The sequence below is a fragment of the Odocoileus virginianus genome, chromosome 5 (assembly GCF_023699985.2).
Source record: "Odocoileus virginianus isolate 20LAN1187 ecotype Illinois chromosome 5, Ovbor_1.2, whole genome shotgun sequence".
In the NCBI taxonomy this organism is placed as follows: domain Eukaryota; kingdom Metazoa; phylum Chordata; class Mammalia; order Artiodactyla; family Cervidae; genus Odocoileus; species Odocoileus virginianus.
This window is the reverse complement of record NC_069678.1, coordinates 61755802-61772114: the sequence shown is the minus strand read 5'-3', so window position 1 is coordinate 61772114 and position 16313 is coordinate 61755802. Positions and strand designations below refer to the sequence as shown.

General features: G+C 39.4%; 1 protein-coding gene and 1 non-coding gene across 3 annotated transcripts in view; both read right to left on the bottom strand.

Annotated features, from left to right (window-relative positions):
• JAK1 (Janus kinase 1) overlaps positions 1 to 16313 on the bottom strand; it is a 243824-nt gene that overhangs the window by 191681 nt on the left and 35830 nt on the right. The window lies entirely within an intron of this gene.
• TRNAG-GCC (transfer RNA glycine (anticodon GCC)) lies at positions 9737 to 9810 on the bottom strand. The gene has a single exon. It is a non-coding gene; the product is annotated as a tRNA-Gly (tRNA).

Here is a 16313-nt window from a genome sequence, read left to right as displayed (position 1 = left end):
GATCCAAAAAAAAAAATAATAAAGGATTCAGTATTCTTGCCTGGAGAATCCTGTGGACAGAGGAGCCTGGTGGGCTGCTGTCCATGGGGTTGCACAGAGTAGGACATGACTGAAGTGACTTAGCATGCATGCATGCATAAGGATGGATAAACTCTATCCTGTATAAGTCCTGCTGAATAGCACACAGGAATTATATTCAGTATCCTGTGACAAGCCATAATGGAAAAAAATATATATGTCTAACTGAATCACTTTGCTGTTCAGCAGAAGTTTTTTCCTAATTAATTATCTTAATTGGAGAATAATTACTTTACAACATCATGACGGCTTTTGCCATACATTAACATGAATCGGTCATAGGTATACATGTGTCCCCTGCCCTATCCTGAACCCCCCAACCCCCCTCTCACCTCCCTTCCCACCCCACCTCTCCAGGTTGGATGCCGTGCTTCATGAATCAAACTTGCACCGGTCATCTATTTTACATATGGTAATTGTACAGCAGAAATTTTAATACAACACTGTAAATCAACTACACTTTAATAAAATTTAAAAAGTAAAGGATGCTTGCATAGCTGATAAAATATACATTAGTTAGTAAAACACAGAAAAGCAGTGAAACAATTGCCATAAAACACAGAATAAAGGTGATTTTAACTGGAGGGTGGGGTGGGGAAGTTTGTGCTTTTGGGGAGCCAGCAATGTTCTATATCTGATCATAGTATTGGTTATATAGGTGTTCATTTTGTAAATTATTCTTTAAACTACTTATATATGTTTTATGCATCTTTCTAGATGTATTATGTTTCTTTCATTTAAATTTCTAAAAGTTATATTCTTCAAAGAAATTTCACACACATTTTAAACAAAGGTCTTTTGATCTTTCAATTACCCCTGTGGTTCCTGTGAAAACCCGTCTGTATTAGTCAGGGCCCCACCAAAAAAGAAATCACTTATATTTGTGCGAAGTTGGTAATTTGAGGAGAGTTTAACAAAGGGACTCTACAAAAATGTGGGCAGGATTTAAGGAACCCAAAATTGTTAATAAAATACCCTGGTATTAGTAACTTAGTAGTACCATTACCACATACAGGCTTTTGGGGCAGGGAGAGAAAGGCAGTATGAGAACCAGGAAACAGAGCTCTGCGCAAAGAGCTGCTTGATGGGAGCTAGGACCTCTAGTGGAAGAATGCAGCCTGCTCACAGTGCAGTGACTATAGAAAGAGCATAAATATGCTGACCTAACTCTTCTCCCTTCCTCTGATCCTCTCTCAGAGCTCCCTTGTTGTTGAACTGGACTAGAAACCAGAAGGAAGAGATGCAGTACATTTAGATCAACCTCCCAGGGAATGGGTTTCCAAGGTGGCTCAATGGTAAAGAATCCACCTGCCAATGCAGGAAACACAGGGGACACGTGTTCAATCCCGAGGTGGGGAAGATCCCCTGGAGGAGGGCATGGCAAGCCACTCCAGTATTCCTGCCCAGAAAATCCCATCGACAGAGGAACTGTGGCCTACAGTCCATAGGATCGCAAAAGAGTTGGGTGCAACTTAGCAAATAAGCATACATGCATCCAGGGGATGCAGCAAGAAGAAGGATAGACAGTAGATCTGGAGGGATGAGAAGCTGGTCACATGTTCACCCGAAGCTAAAACACTGGCTGCCTCCATTATTTTTCTTTTAAAGCACGGGGTCTGGGGGAAAGGGAAACATGACTAAGTGACATAAAACATAGTTTATATAATCCCTCTTCTGCAGCAGGTCACAGGGCCTAAGCTGGTACTCAAGGCTACCTTCTATCACCTATTTCTTTTCTTGTGATTTTCTATCAGCACTTTGAATGTTTTTGCTTGTTTGTTTTGTTTTGACCCCTCTCCTTGTTCCAGGCTGGAGAAATAAAGATGCTTTTGACTGCTTCTCTAAAACCTAAAATTTATATATATGGGATATGAAGCCTGTTAGTCTTATCTTCATTTTAGACAAATGTACTTTGCCAGTGAGCAGACTTGGCCTCTGGGCAAAAGAATGCTAAGAGGTTGTCCATTGCACCCTTGAGTTCTTTTTTTAAAATCTTTTAAAAATTGAAGTACAGTTGACTTACAATGTTGTGTTAATTTCTGCTGTAAAGCAAAGTGATTCAGTTATACATATATATATATATATATATATATATATATATACTTTTTTTTTTTTACAAATATTCTTTTCCATTGTGGTTTATCACAGGATATTGAAAACAGTTCAACAGTTCTATACATGAAAGCTTGAATCTGCTAATCCCAGCCTCTCACTCCATCCCTCTTCCAACCTCTGCCCCCTTGACAACCACCAGTCTCTTCTCTGTGTCCATGATTCTATTTCTGTTTCACAGATAGGTTCATTTGTGTCATATTTTAGATTCCACATATAAAATGATATCATATGGTATTTGTCTTTCTCTGTCTGACATCACTCTGTATGGCGATCTCTGGTCCATCCAGGTTGCTGCAAATGGCATTATTCTGTTCCTTTTATGACTGAGTAGTTTTCCATTGTATATGCACCACATCTTCTTTATCCATTCATCTGTCAATGGACATTCAGGTTGTTTCCATGTCTTGGCTATTGTGAATAGTGCTGCTATGAACAGAGGGGATGCAGTTATCCTTTGGAATTATAGTTTTGTCTGGCTATATCTCTGGGAGTGCACTGCGTCCCTGAGTTCTAACCAGAGCCTTGCCTATGCCACCACGGAGCAGCAAGCCAATTACTGCTAACAAGGATCCCTTTTCTACATATTGGCTCTATGGCCTGAGAAATCCCTAATGACCAGCCAGCTTCCATTTCATGTGTACCATGTCTACTATACTTTATATTTTTCATATGAAGACACTGAAGCCAAGAGAACTTGATACTTGTCCAAGACTGTGTAGTTAGTGTAAGAGCTGAAGCTCAAAAGCTCAGCATTCTGATTAATTTGTTTCCCACATACTGGAGGAGTACATCTATGTCTTATCACTGTAACAGGTGGACAGGGAAAATAGCAGTAACATAATGTTAGACTGTAATAAAGGTGACTCATGGGAGGGAGAAACGCATAGTAGCAGATGTCTCTAAATATTAAGGCACCATAGGGAATAATAAGACATTTGTCATCCTGCTGTCTCATGGTGCCAAGCTCCAGCACTGAAGATGTTTTTGCCCTGTGTTTTTCCAAAGCAGGGTCTTTTCCGAAACAATTCAGTGTGATGACTACTCAAGCACATTTTAATGTGTTTGCTAATGAATTTCCTTGGTATTGGAAAGTAATACCATTTTTCTTTTGTAATATCTCCTCTCCATTCCCCCAAAGGAATTCATTTTTTTTTTTTTTTTTTGCTCTAAGTTACAGAAAGTCCATACTAGTGAAGCAATAGAGGTTGTTCTGATCCATAAAACCATGAAGCACCATTATTACAGACCTTTCAGTGAACCCGCAGGGATTTCTGGAATCATGCTGGGCAAGTTTGTACATGACTCTGCACTTTAGGATTTCCATCGTCTTTCCGGGGTTAACTAAACTGATTAGTAGGTAGTAAGTGATAAGGACACTACTGAGCGACTGAACTGAACTGAAGTGATAAGGCATAAGGCTGGGAGATGGGATGAGGAAAAGAAAGAATTAAAGAAATCAGAATGAGTTACCCAAAATAGAAACTTACTTTGTAAGGGTTGGTGGCTCTTTACCTGAGTGATCTGAAGATGGTAATCACTATTTTATTGCTTTCATTATCTTTTTAATTTCTGAATTTTTAAATAGAAGTCACCTGCTCTCTTGGGCTAAGTTTGGTGAAATAAAGAATGCTGTCACAAAATTTTTTTAAGAAAGGAGCGGAAGTTGGAAAGTAATGGTTTATAAATGTTCTCCAGTCTATGTTGAGGGATGAGGCCTTGGGTAACTTGGTCACCTTAGTCAGGAGTGGGTTGAGATGGCTCCCTAAGAAGGAGGAGAAACAACCTTGCAAATTAATCCTGCATTAACACAGTCATTGGGGGAAATTTAATATAACATGTAATTTATCACTTCAGTGCTTTATATCAAAGGAAAAATGGAGGGGTGCATCCCATTCTCAAGCTGGTGGGGAGAGATGTTTTTGGATGGGAGAACTTTTCACAAATATCAGATCACGTAAGTCTGGTGGATGCTTTTTTTTTCCTTCATCAGAAATGAAAAAGCAGGAACTTCCCTGGTAGTCCTGTGGCTAAGACTCTGCTTTCCCAATGTAGAGGGCTGGAGTTTAATTCCTGGTCAGGGAACTAGATCCCACATGCTGCAATTAAGGCATAGCACAGCCAAATAAATAAACATTTTTAAAAAAAGAAATGAAAATTAAAATCAATTTAATTAACCCAGAAAGACGATGGAAATCCTAAACTGCAGAGTCACGTACAAACTTGCCCAGCATGAATCTGGAAATCCCTGAGGGTTCACTGAAAGGTCTATATTAATGGTGCTTCATGGTTTTATGGATCAGAACAGCTTCTATTGCTTCACTAGTATGGACTTTCTGTAACTTAGGGAAAAAAAATGTGAATTCCTTAAAGCAGCCAACATTTTAAATAATAAAATAAAATAATAAAAAAAATAAATTTTTTTAAAGCAAAGTGCACAGATCTTAAGGTTCAGTTCAATAATAAGTTTTACAATTGTACACACCCATGTACCTAGCACCTAAAGTTTCCATACCCTTTTGTTCATTTCTAATTACTATAAATACCATTTCCTTCTCACTTTCTGACTTCTGTCACCATGGGTTAGTTTTGCCTGTTCTTGGATTTCATATAAATGGATCAAAGCACATAGCATATTATTTTAGGTCTGGTTGCTTTCATTCAGTGTACTTCTAGATCCATTCCTGTTTTTGCATGTATCAGTATCTCATTCCTTTTATTGCTGAATAGTTATTAAAAAGCAGAGACATTACTTTGACAACAAAGGTCTGTCTAGTCAAAGCTATGGTTTTTCCAGTAGTCATGTATGAATGTGAGAGTTGGACTAAAAAGAAAGCTGAGTGCCAAAGAATTGATGCTTTTGAACTGTAGTGTTGGAGAAGACTCTTGAGAGTCCCTTGGACTGCAAGGAGATCCAATCAGTCCATCCGAAAGGAAATCAGTCCTGAATACTCATTGGAAGGACTCATGCTGAAGCTGAAACTCCAATACTTTGGCCACCTGATGAGAAGAACTGACTCACTGGAAAAGACCCTGATGCTGGGAAAGATTGAAGGCGGGAGGAGAAGGGGACGACAGAGGATGAGATGGTTGGATGTCATCACTGACTCAATGGACATGAGTTTGAGTAAACTCCAGGAGTTGGTGATGGACAGGGAGGCCTGGCGTGCTGTAGTCCATGGGGTTTCAGAGTCAGACATGACTGCGTGACTGAACTGAACTGATTCCTTTGTATGATTACACCACAGCATGATTATCTATTTCCTGTTGATAGGTATTTGAATTGTTTACCATTTTTTAAGCTATCATGAGTACAATTGTTATGAACATTCTCATTCAAGTCTTTTTGTAGACATATCCTTTCATTTCTTTGGGGTATATAAGAAGTCAAATTGCTAGTCACATGGTAACTTAATGTTTAATTATTTTAGAAACTGCAGAGTATTTTCCAAAAGGGCTGCATCATTTTAAATCCCCACTGGCAATGTACACAAGTTTCAACTTCTCCACATTTTTGTCAACAGTTGATACTGCCTATGGTTTTGATTGAAGCCACCCTAGGAGTTGTGAAGTTGTATCTTACTGTGGCTTTGGTTTGCATTTCCCTAATGACTAATGACACTGAGGATCTTTTCAAGAGCTTATTGGTCATTTGTTATACTTGCTTTGGAGAAATGTCTATTGTCTTCATCAATTCAGAATGTTATAACAGAATACCATAGACAGAGTAGTTTATAAACAACAGAAGCTTATTTCTCATAATTAAGGAAATTGGGAGATTCAAGATCAGGGCACAGGCAGATCTGGTGTCTGATGAGAGCATAATTCCTGGTTCAGAGAAGGCAGTCTTTTCAAGTGTTCTTACATGGCAGAAGGGGAAAGGGACCTCCCCGGGCTTTCTTCTACAAGGACTAATTCCAGTCATGAGGGCTTGCTGCCATAACCTAATCACCTCTCAGAGACCCCACCTCCTAATACCACTACATGGGGGGATAGGTATCGACATATGAATTTAAAAGGGACATAAACATTTAGTCTGTAGCATCTATTCAAGCCTTTTGCCCATTTTTAATTGGGTTATGAGTCCTTACTGACTTTAGCAGTGGTTGAATTTAGCTGAGGAAGTCTGTTTTATCAGGGACACCTCTTTCAATTGAAACTAGCAGAAAATATAGCCTATACTAGCTTAAATATAAACAGAATTTGTTGCATCACAGAACTGACAGATATCGGGGGCAGTTTTGGCTTTAAGAATGGCCTGATCCAGTGGGGGGGGGGAAATGACAACAAAACCCCATCTCTCCCCATTCATTTCCTGGCTCTGCTTGTGCTATGTGAGCACCATCCTTGGACAGACTCTTCAATAACAGCAGCATTACAGCTCCAGCAGCTCCAGTCTAGTCTCCCCCAGGTTCAGATGAACTGGGAGCAAGTGCTTGCTTTTCTCCCAGTAGCTTTGGCAAAAGACTAGTTGGTCCTGACTACAAATGAATCAGTAGAAGTAGCCAGGGGAATAGGTACACTCATAGTTTCAGGAGGAGTCATAGGCTTCATTCTTAAAGCCAGAGTTAAAAGTCCAACCAAAGCTCATGGACTACAGTGAGGGAGGGGAAGTTCACCAGAGAGGAATTAGAATACTCTTTACCAAATTCAAATACTCTTTACCAGCATCCACTTTCCTCTTTACTAAAAGAAGAGGAAAATAGACATTGATATGTCACAAACTAGCAAATGCTCATTACAGTGCTTCCTAGGACTTCCCTGATAGTCTGGTGGTTAAGATTCCATGCTACCAACTCAAGGGTTGCAAGTTTGATCCCTGGTCTGAGAATAAGATCACACATGTCTTGTGGTATAGCCAAAAGATTCAAATAAAACAAACAAACAGCATATTATACAGTGCTTCCCCACCATGGTCTGACTGAAAGTTGACATGATTTTATTAAAGCAACTAAGCCAAGAGACGTGTCTACAAGATTAAACTTTTTTCTTTTCTTGGCCACACTGCTTGGCTTGCACGATCTTAGTTTTCAACCAGGGATCAAACCTATACCCCCTGCAATGGAAATGCAGAGTCCTAACTATTGGACCACCAGGGAATCCCCTGTTATTAATATTAATAGAGGCATATTTATAAAGGCAAGAGAACAGTTAGTCAGTAGTAAAATCATGGGAAAAAATTACAATATTTGGAGTTGGAAGACCTGCTTTGAAATTCTAGCTTTGATATTTGCTAAGCACTATGATCTTGGAAAAACCACTTAACCTCCCACACCACATTTTTCTAAGCTTAAAGTATGATTCTGACATCACAGGGTGGCTCTAGACATACAAACACAGGGCAGTACCTGGCACATAAAGGGGATTTACTCTTTTTACCTGCCCTCCATGTGACCCCAGCCCAGAGTCATTTCTTTCCCAGTGAGTGTTTGCTTTCCTGAGGGATTTTGGAGATTTCCCAGAAAATCTTTGGATTCATTGCCTGATTGAGCCCTAAACTGCAAACTCAGCTCCGTGATTACAGTATGATTCACTCAACTCTGAGAATGGTTTCTGGTTGGAATGTCATTGGAGTACAATGAGCTAGACCCAAATGGTGGCCTCTGACGACAGCCGAGGGTGAAAGACAGAGATGCTCTTCTCAGCTGGAGGCCTAGGAAATGTCAGACTCCCATGGTTTGATTTCCAGCAATGGAAAGGAGTGCCTCCTTCCTCCTCTCTGAATGTATTCTGCCTCTTTGGATTCTAGTATTGTAACTGAGCAGTAGGAGCCTCATTACTCCCAAGTGGGTTAAGAGTTTGGAACTTGTCTATTGGTAACTCCAGAATTTCTATATAAGAAATGCTTAGGGACAGCAGTCTGACTAAAGGGAGTGTCTACAGGAATTGCTTTGAAACCATTTGCATTTTAACGAGTGGAGAGTTGTGCTTGGACTGTACACTATTTAAGATGGCTTTGGGTAGGGCTGATGACAACTATGGAAACTTTGGTTATCCCTTGACACCACCATGGACTGTACTCTTTCCTCACCTCCATGATGCTGCACCTGACTTAAGTAGGGAGTGGAGCTATTGCAAAATTTCCTCATGGGCATTTTTGTTCTGCCTCTGTAGGTCTGGATTCTCTAGAAAGCAGACAGACATGAGGATGGGGTTAGAAGTAAAAGCAATTTATTGGGAAACTTTGTGCTTGATTGCATATATTCCCTCTCACCAAAAGCACATATATACTGACCTTCCCCTGTCTCTTTGGAGTGGTCTCTCGGAGTTAATCTGAGGTGCTGTCTCCTGGGTTGCAGTCCTATTTTTGCCCCAAATAAAACCTAATTCACACACACGAAAAAGGCAGTAAAAGAATTTAAGAAAAGAATGGCATGATATATTTAAAGTGATGAAAAGGAAGAACCTATAATCAAGAATACTCTACCCAGCAAGACTCCCCTTCAGATTTGACAGGGAAATCAAAAGCTTTCCAGACAGGCAAAAGTTCAGAGAATTCAGTACTATCAAACCAGCTTTACAATAAATGCTAAAAGAACTTCTCTAGGCAGGAAGCACAAGAGAAGGAAAAGACCTACACAAAATAAACCCAAAATACCTAAGAAAATAGTAATAAGATCATAAATATCAATAATTACATTAAATATAAATGGATTCAATGCACCAGCAAGACACACAGGCTGGCTGGGCCAATGAAAATGTGCATATATGCACTTCCATTTACCACATCGCTCTACTTAATCCCCCAAATTGTATGTAATTATTTATATTGTTAGGTTAATCATGCTTCCATTATGGCTTGCAACTGTAATTATCTTTTATTTTTTATCTGTCTATTGATTATGAAACCGATAAACATCTTTTTCTATTGTGATTATGTAACTATTAGTCATTTAATACCATTGTATTATGATTGGTCAACAAAAAATAAAAGAATTCTATATAACTAAAACTATCATTTAATAGAAAAATCTGTAATCACTTTTTAAAATCCAGAAGTAAAAGCAATTTGTTGGGGGGTAATGTCAGGGGAAGGTAAAAGGAGGAGGGGTAGAAGTGAGCTGGGAAAAACTTTAAACCAGGATGCAGGGCTGATCCTGGTGCAAAGGAAAGGTGATTTGGTAGGTAGAGCCTCAGACTGTGGTTTAGCTCTGGAAATGTCACAGGTAGCCTAACAGGGAGCCCTGGCACCAGGATTGCCCTTCAAAGAGTCCCATACTGCACGGCCGTGGTCACACCCATCTTTACCAGGCTCAGTCACTGGCTGGCAACTCAGTGGGAAAACATGTTGCACCTTGGATGCTAGGGTGGATCTAGAAGGTGCTATAGCTGGAGGCTGTCAGCTCTCTGTGCTCCTTGAAACATGTTTCTTTTTCCTTATTTTAAAAAAGATGTCTTTAAAATATATTTATTTATTTATTGATTGATTGATTTGGCTGCACCAGGTCTTAGTTGTGGCAGGCACATAGGATCTTCAATTCTTGTTGAGGAATGCAGAGTCTTGGTTGTGGCAGGGGAACTCTTTGCTGTGACCTGTGGGATCTAGCTCCCTGACCAGGGGTTGAACCTGGGTCCGCTGTATTGGCAGTGCAGAGTCTTAAACCACTAGACCACCAGGGAAGTCCCAGCACACTCTTGGAGAGAGGTCTGAGCTGTGGCCTTTACAGCTGCCATGAGCCCTCAGCTCCAGCCGGCCGGCCATTCTGCTCGTGCCTATATACACACTTGGAGGAGGGAGGTGGCGTGCTGCGGTGCCCCACAGAACTGCCTTAGTTTCCTTCCTGCTTCCCTTGGTTGAACTATCGGGAAGTCATCCTCTACCTTAGACTTCTTCTCTTTGAAAGATCTCCTCTGCCTGGAATGCTCTGCTTCACTCACTCTAATGACCAGCTCTGGCATCTCCTTCATGTCTCTTTGTCCCCGGACCAGTGAAGTCTTCTCTGACCATCTAATAGAATAGCAACCCCTCTCACAATCCTTATTTCCCTTCCTGGCTTTATTTTATTTTCATAGCACTTATCATACACTATCAAAAAACCTGTTTGTATATTTATCCTCTGTCTTCTTTGATTGAAAATAATTGATGTCAGCTCAGGAAATTGTATTTGCTGCTCCATCTCTAGCGCCTACAATGGTGACTGCACATAGCAAACGCCATTCAGTATGTGATAAAGGAAAGGAAAGAAAGAGGAAGATGGGAAAAAACTGATAGAACCACATGAATGATCTAAAACTTAATAGATACCTCTAAACCTTTCTCTTTTTGATGCAGACTTCGTATCTAAGAAGCTCATCTAACTTCTCTGTGCAAATCAAGCATCTAACCTCCTGAAAGTGAAGAAACTTGCAAAACTGGGTCACTAAAAATTGGAATTTTAAATTAAAGACAGGTACTACTTTCCTATATCAGGCACCATGCTACATACCTTTACATACATTATCGCATTTATTCCTCCCACTCCCAACAACACTTTTGAAATAGGCCTAAGTCATGCCTATTTTACAGGCAAACAGACTGAATTCCAAAGAAGGTATTTCATGTCACACACACAACTGGAAATACAGAATTTAAATCCAGATTTGTCTAATAGCAAAAAGTGAGAAACAAACTTCAGTGCTAAACAAAAGGAGAGTGACCAAATTCCCAAAGCATTTGACAGTAGAAATAAGAATAAAATTAAAGGGTTACATTATAGAGAATAGAGTAAGGAATCATTTTTACCAGGCATGGGCTTTAACTTTGACTATCACAGTTACCTAGTCCAAGAGAGGCACTATCTTCTTACAATGGGGATATTTTTTTTCTTTATGAAGCCTATTATGGACTGAACATTTGTGTCCCCCCTAAATTTATTTACCTAAGCCCTAACCTCCCAATGTGATGGTATTAGGAGCTGGGGCCTTTGGAAGGTAATTACTTTTAGATGAAATCATGAGGGTGGCCTGGAGAAGGAAATGACAACCCACTCCAGTATTCTTGCCTGGAGAATCCCATGGACAGAGAAACCTGGCGGGCTCCAGTCCATGGGGTCGCAAGAGTCGGACACGACTTAGCAACCTAACCACTACCATCATGAGGGTGGAGACTCCATGGTGGAATTAACCCCCTTATAAATAGAGTGAGAGACGTCAGTGCACTGTCTACACCTCATGAGGATACAGCGATAAGGTGGATGACGGAAGCCATGAAATGACCTCTCATCAGCAACTGAATTGGCTGGCACTGTGATCTTGGACTTGTCAGCCTTCACAACTTTGAGAAATAAATTTTTGTTGTTTGAGCCACCCAGTCCATGACATCTGATGATAACAGCCCTAGCAGACTAAGACAAAGTCTCAGAAGCATACAGCCTCCAGAACTACCATAGGATCCAGTAATTCCACTCCTGTGTATTTATGAGAAGAAAATGAAAACACTAATTTGGAAAGATATGTGCACCCCTATGTTCATTATAGCATTATTTTCAATAGCTAAGATTTAGAAACAACCTAAGTGACCATCAATAGATGAATGGATAAAAATGTGGCATATATGTGCAATGGAATATTACTTAATGATAGAAAGGAATGAAATATTGCAACATGGATAGACCTAGAGGGTATTATGCTAAGTGAAATACTGAGTCATGCAGAGAAAAAAAAAATGCTAAATCAGACAGAGAAAGACAAACACTGTAGATTTCACTTACATGTAGAAGCTAAAAAACAAATGAACAAACATAATATAACATAAACAGAATCATATATACAGAGAACAAATAGGTGGTAGCCAGAGGGGTGAGGGGAAGAGAGAAATAGGAGACTGGGAGGTGCAAACTTGCAGTTAAAAATAAATGAGTCACAGATATGAAATGTTCAGTATGGGGAATAAAGTCAATAATTATGTAATACCTTTGTATGGTGACAGATGAAAACTAGACTTATCATAGAGATCAGTTTGAAATGTATAGAAATATTGAATCACTATGTTGCATACCAGGAACTAAGTGTTTTAGGATGATTATACTTCAAAAAGAAATAGACCAAAAACTCAAAGAAAAAGAGATCAGATTTGTGGTTACCAGAGATGGGGATGGGATGAGGAAGACTGGATGAAAGTAGTTAAAAAATACAAACTTCCAGTTACAAGACAAATAAGTACTACACATGTAATTACAACATGGTAAGTATAATTAACACAGATGTACATTATAAATGAAAGCTGTTAGAGTAAATCCTAAGAGTTCTCACCACAAGAAAAAAGCTTTTTTTTCTATTTTTTAAAGCTGTATCTATACGATATAATGGATGTTCATTAAATTTATTGTGGTATCATTTCATGATGTATGTAAGTCAAATCATCATGCTGTATACCTTACATATATACAGTGCTATATGTAAATTATAACTCAATTAGACTGGAAGGGAAAAGAAAGAAATATATAGCCACACAGCATCAGAAAATCTCTTTTAGGAGAGAAGCCTGTCCTCACAGTAAAATGGCAACTAATGAAAATAGAAGGGAACTTCCCTGGTGGTCCAGTGGTTAAGAATCCAGCTGCCAATGCATGGGACACGGGTTTGATTCCTGGTCTGGGCAGATTCCACATGCCGCAGAGCAACTAAACCCATGCACCACAACTATATGCTCTAGAGCCCACACACCACAACTGTTGAAGCTGGAGCGCCCTACAGCCCATGCTCCACAAGAGGAGCCACCTCAATGAGAAGCCCGTGCACCACAACTGCAGAGAGGCTCCCACACGCCACAGCCAGAGAAAGCCTGCATGTAGCAATGAAGACCCAGCATAGCCAAAGACAAATAAATAGAAAATAGAAGGAACGATGGATGTTCCAGATTAAAGAGGCATGACAACCAAATGCAATACATTGTCTAAGAATGGATGCAGGCCTGGGAAAATAAAATAGCTATAAAAGATGTTAAAGGCTTCCCAGGTGGTGCTAGTGGTAAAGAACCCGCCTGCCAATGCAGGGGACATAACAGATGCAGATTCAATCCCCGGGTCAGAAAGATCCCCTGAAGGAGGGCATGACAACCCACTCCAGTATTCTTACCTGGAAAATCCCCATGGACAGAGAAGCCTGGTAGGCTACATTCCATAGGGTTGGACACGGCTGAAATGATTGAGCATGCAAGTGACTGAGCATGCACACGTGAAGGATGTTATTGGGACAATTAATGGAATTCACCTATTGGATCATATATTATATAACAGTATTGTATCAGTGTTGACTTCTTGTTCTGATCATTTTGTTGTGGTTATATAAGAGAAAATCATTTTTTTTTTCAGAAAATATTCTGAAATACTTAGGGGTCTCTTGACATATGATATCTGTAATTTACTCCCAAAGTTTCTGGAAAAAAAATCATACTTACATACTATAGAAAAAGAGAGGGGGAGGGGTGGGGGAAGAGAGAGAGAATGATAAAACAAATGGGCCAAACTATAAACAACTAGTAATGCTGTGTATAGGGTTTACAGGTGTTCCATGTATCATTCATTCAAACTTCTAAATTTGAAACGACATATCAAAATTTTAACTTACAAAATGTGCTTTTAATCTCAAACCAAGACCCTCTCTGGATGTCCATCAGGGGGCTGGTGAAACACTTCCAGTAATTACCATAGATTTTTTTCTTTAAAGCATTTGAATTATTTTACAAGTCAAAATGAGAAACTCAAAAGACAGTCGCGGAAATGCATAGCACTAATTTCTTTTGGAAATATAATCTACCCTTTTTCTCTAAGTGCTCATAAGATATGCCTGAGTACTGGTCATTTTGTCAGAAGTGATGGTTTGCAATGAGTCCTTTTGCAAAACAGAACATTTTATGAATCCAATTTTGTAAATGGAAATAAAATGTATGCAAAGAATAAAGACTGAAAGAAACAACCATGAACCTACTCAAAATAATTTGAAATGACTTGGCCTCATTTTCTTAATCTTGATGTTCATTTTTCAAGCATTCCATATAGGATGCCTGAATAACAGCAGGGGTTTTTTTAGGGAGAAGACAGTGCGTATTTTGCTTTTGTAAAAATACTTATAAATTAGAAATCGCATGTGGCTATTATCTCTTCAGTTTTTCATTTATCAGTTTTCTAAATCATCTTTTTCCACTCTCTATTTCTCTGCATTAAACTGTCCACCAGTGGTTATTGAGCACCATCTAGGTGTTATGTAAAAAGAAGATGGGGACATGGGTCTCTGTGCAGAGACCAGTAGTTGCCTGTTCAACATTCATTTCTTTCTCAAAAACAGAGTACACCTTCATTATTCGGTGAATCACTGTACTCAGCTATAAAATATTTCCCAGGATTCCTTGCATATGTGGTGCCCAGTGAGATATAAACAGAAGTTGTCTGTTTTCCCCTTTCCCTTCATCTTTTCCTCCACCTTGCCTGGAACACAGATATGATGGGTGGACTCCCAGATGCCATTTTATAAACAAAAGGACAAGGCTCACACCCTGAGGATGGCAGAAAGTCAGTCATGTCTGACTCTTTGTGGCTATGGGGCTGCATCCCACCAGGCTCCTCTGTCCATGGAATTCTCCAGGCAAGAATACTGGAGTGGGTAGCCATTCCCTTCTCCAGGGGATCTTCCAGACCAACGGATCGAACTCCAGTCTCCTGCACTGCAGGCTGATTCTTCACTGTCTGAGCCAAGGAAGCCCCAGGGAAGAGCTAAAAGAAGCTAGGACCATGATGCTCCCTTAGGGTTCACGTCATCAGTCCCAGCCGAATTCCCTTTAAGTAAGAGAAAAATCAACATATATCTTATTGAAGCCATCATTACTCTGAATCTCTGCAACTAGCAGTTGGATACAAGTTTTAAATTATATAACCCAATTTTAAGAGGCAATTGAGGAGAGAAAACTAGCACACATAAAGCGCTTTAGAAAACACATGAAGCAGCATGGTATTAAGACACAGAATAGGTGGTAAGAGAGAGAGCTTTAGAATCTGTCATCCCTGCAGATCTAGCCTCAGCTGGGCATTTTAGGATGTGTGACTCTGGGTAAATTATCTAATCTCTCTGAATCTTGGTTTCCTCTTTTATAAAATGAGAATGATAATAACTACCTTGTGTAGTTGTGATGATAATGGGATAATGGGACTGGCACTTAATACGTGCTCAATAAAAGATGATAGTAATTTATAAACTATACAAACTCACAGTAGAATGAAATATATATAGGCTGAAATTGTCAAGAAAACCTTAGAGAATAAGTTGGATTTTGGTGGCAGCGAAGGAACTGAAATGTTCAGGGTGGATAAAGGGAAAGTTACTCCACACAAGTCAAGGAAAGGCATGACAAAGACATAGGGATTGCTGAATATAGCATATTTGAGAGTTACAAGGAAATCAGTATACCTGGTACTGTTGCATTAAGGAAAGTAGAGCAGCATTGATAGGGTAAGATCAGGATAGCACAGATGGTGTGGGATACCAGGTTGAAAGCCAAAGGAAAGATATGTGACTTGCTATGAAAGGGCACAGGAGAATCCATAAGTTTCCTACAAAAAGAATGATTAGAACAGACACAATAAAAGCTCATCACACTAAGGTGTTCAGTTCTCCTGAGTGATTTTCCTTTAGAATAAGTGACAAGGAAATGAGTCTGAGTGCCAAATGGAAGGTAAGTATCTAGCCCAAAAAGTGGCCATTAATTTAATGGAAAAACTGCCTAATAGCAAACATCAGTCTAGTTGTTAGAAAGGTGCTATGGGGTAGCTTGAGTCCACGCAAGCTTCCTTCCTGTGGTTTTTGTATAAAACAAAAACTTTTTATAAGACTTTTGGTATTTGGCAAAGGCATTTTTCACTAAAATACTTAATCAAGCCAATCAGACAAAATATGTTTCTCTGTACAAACCATAAGATACCAGCAGACATTCACCCATTTTGCTTCTAATGGTGCCTTTTTCACTATCTCATTTTGAAAAGTCCACTTAGGAATGCCATTTGCTTCCATCAAATATTTCAGGACTTTCTCAAAGTAAAAGAGATTCATTAACCAGTCCTTCCACTCTTTGGCTTTCACAGAATCACCACATTATACAATATAAAGTTAAATTATTACTGTTTTTCCTATATGTTAAGATGTAAACTAAACCA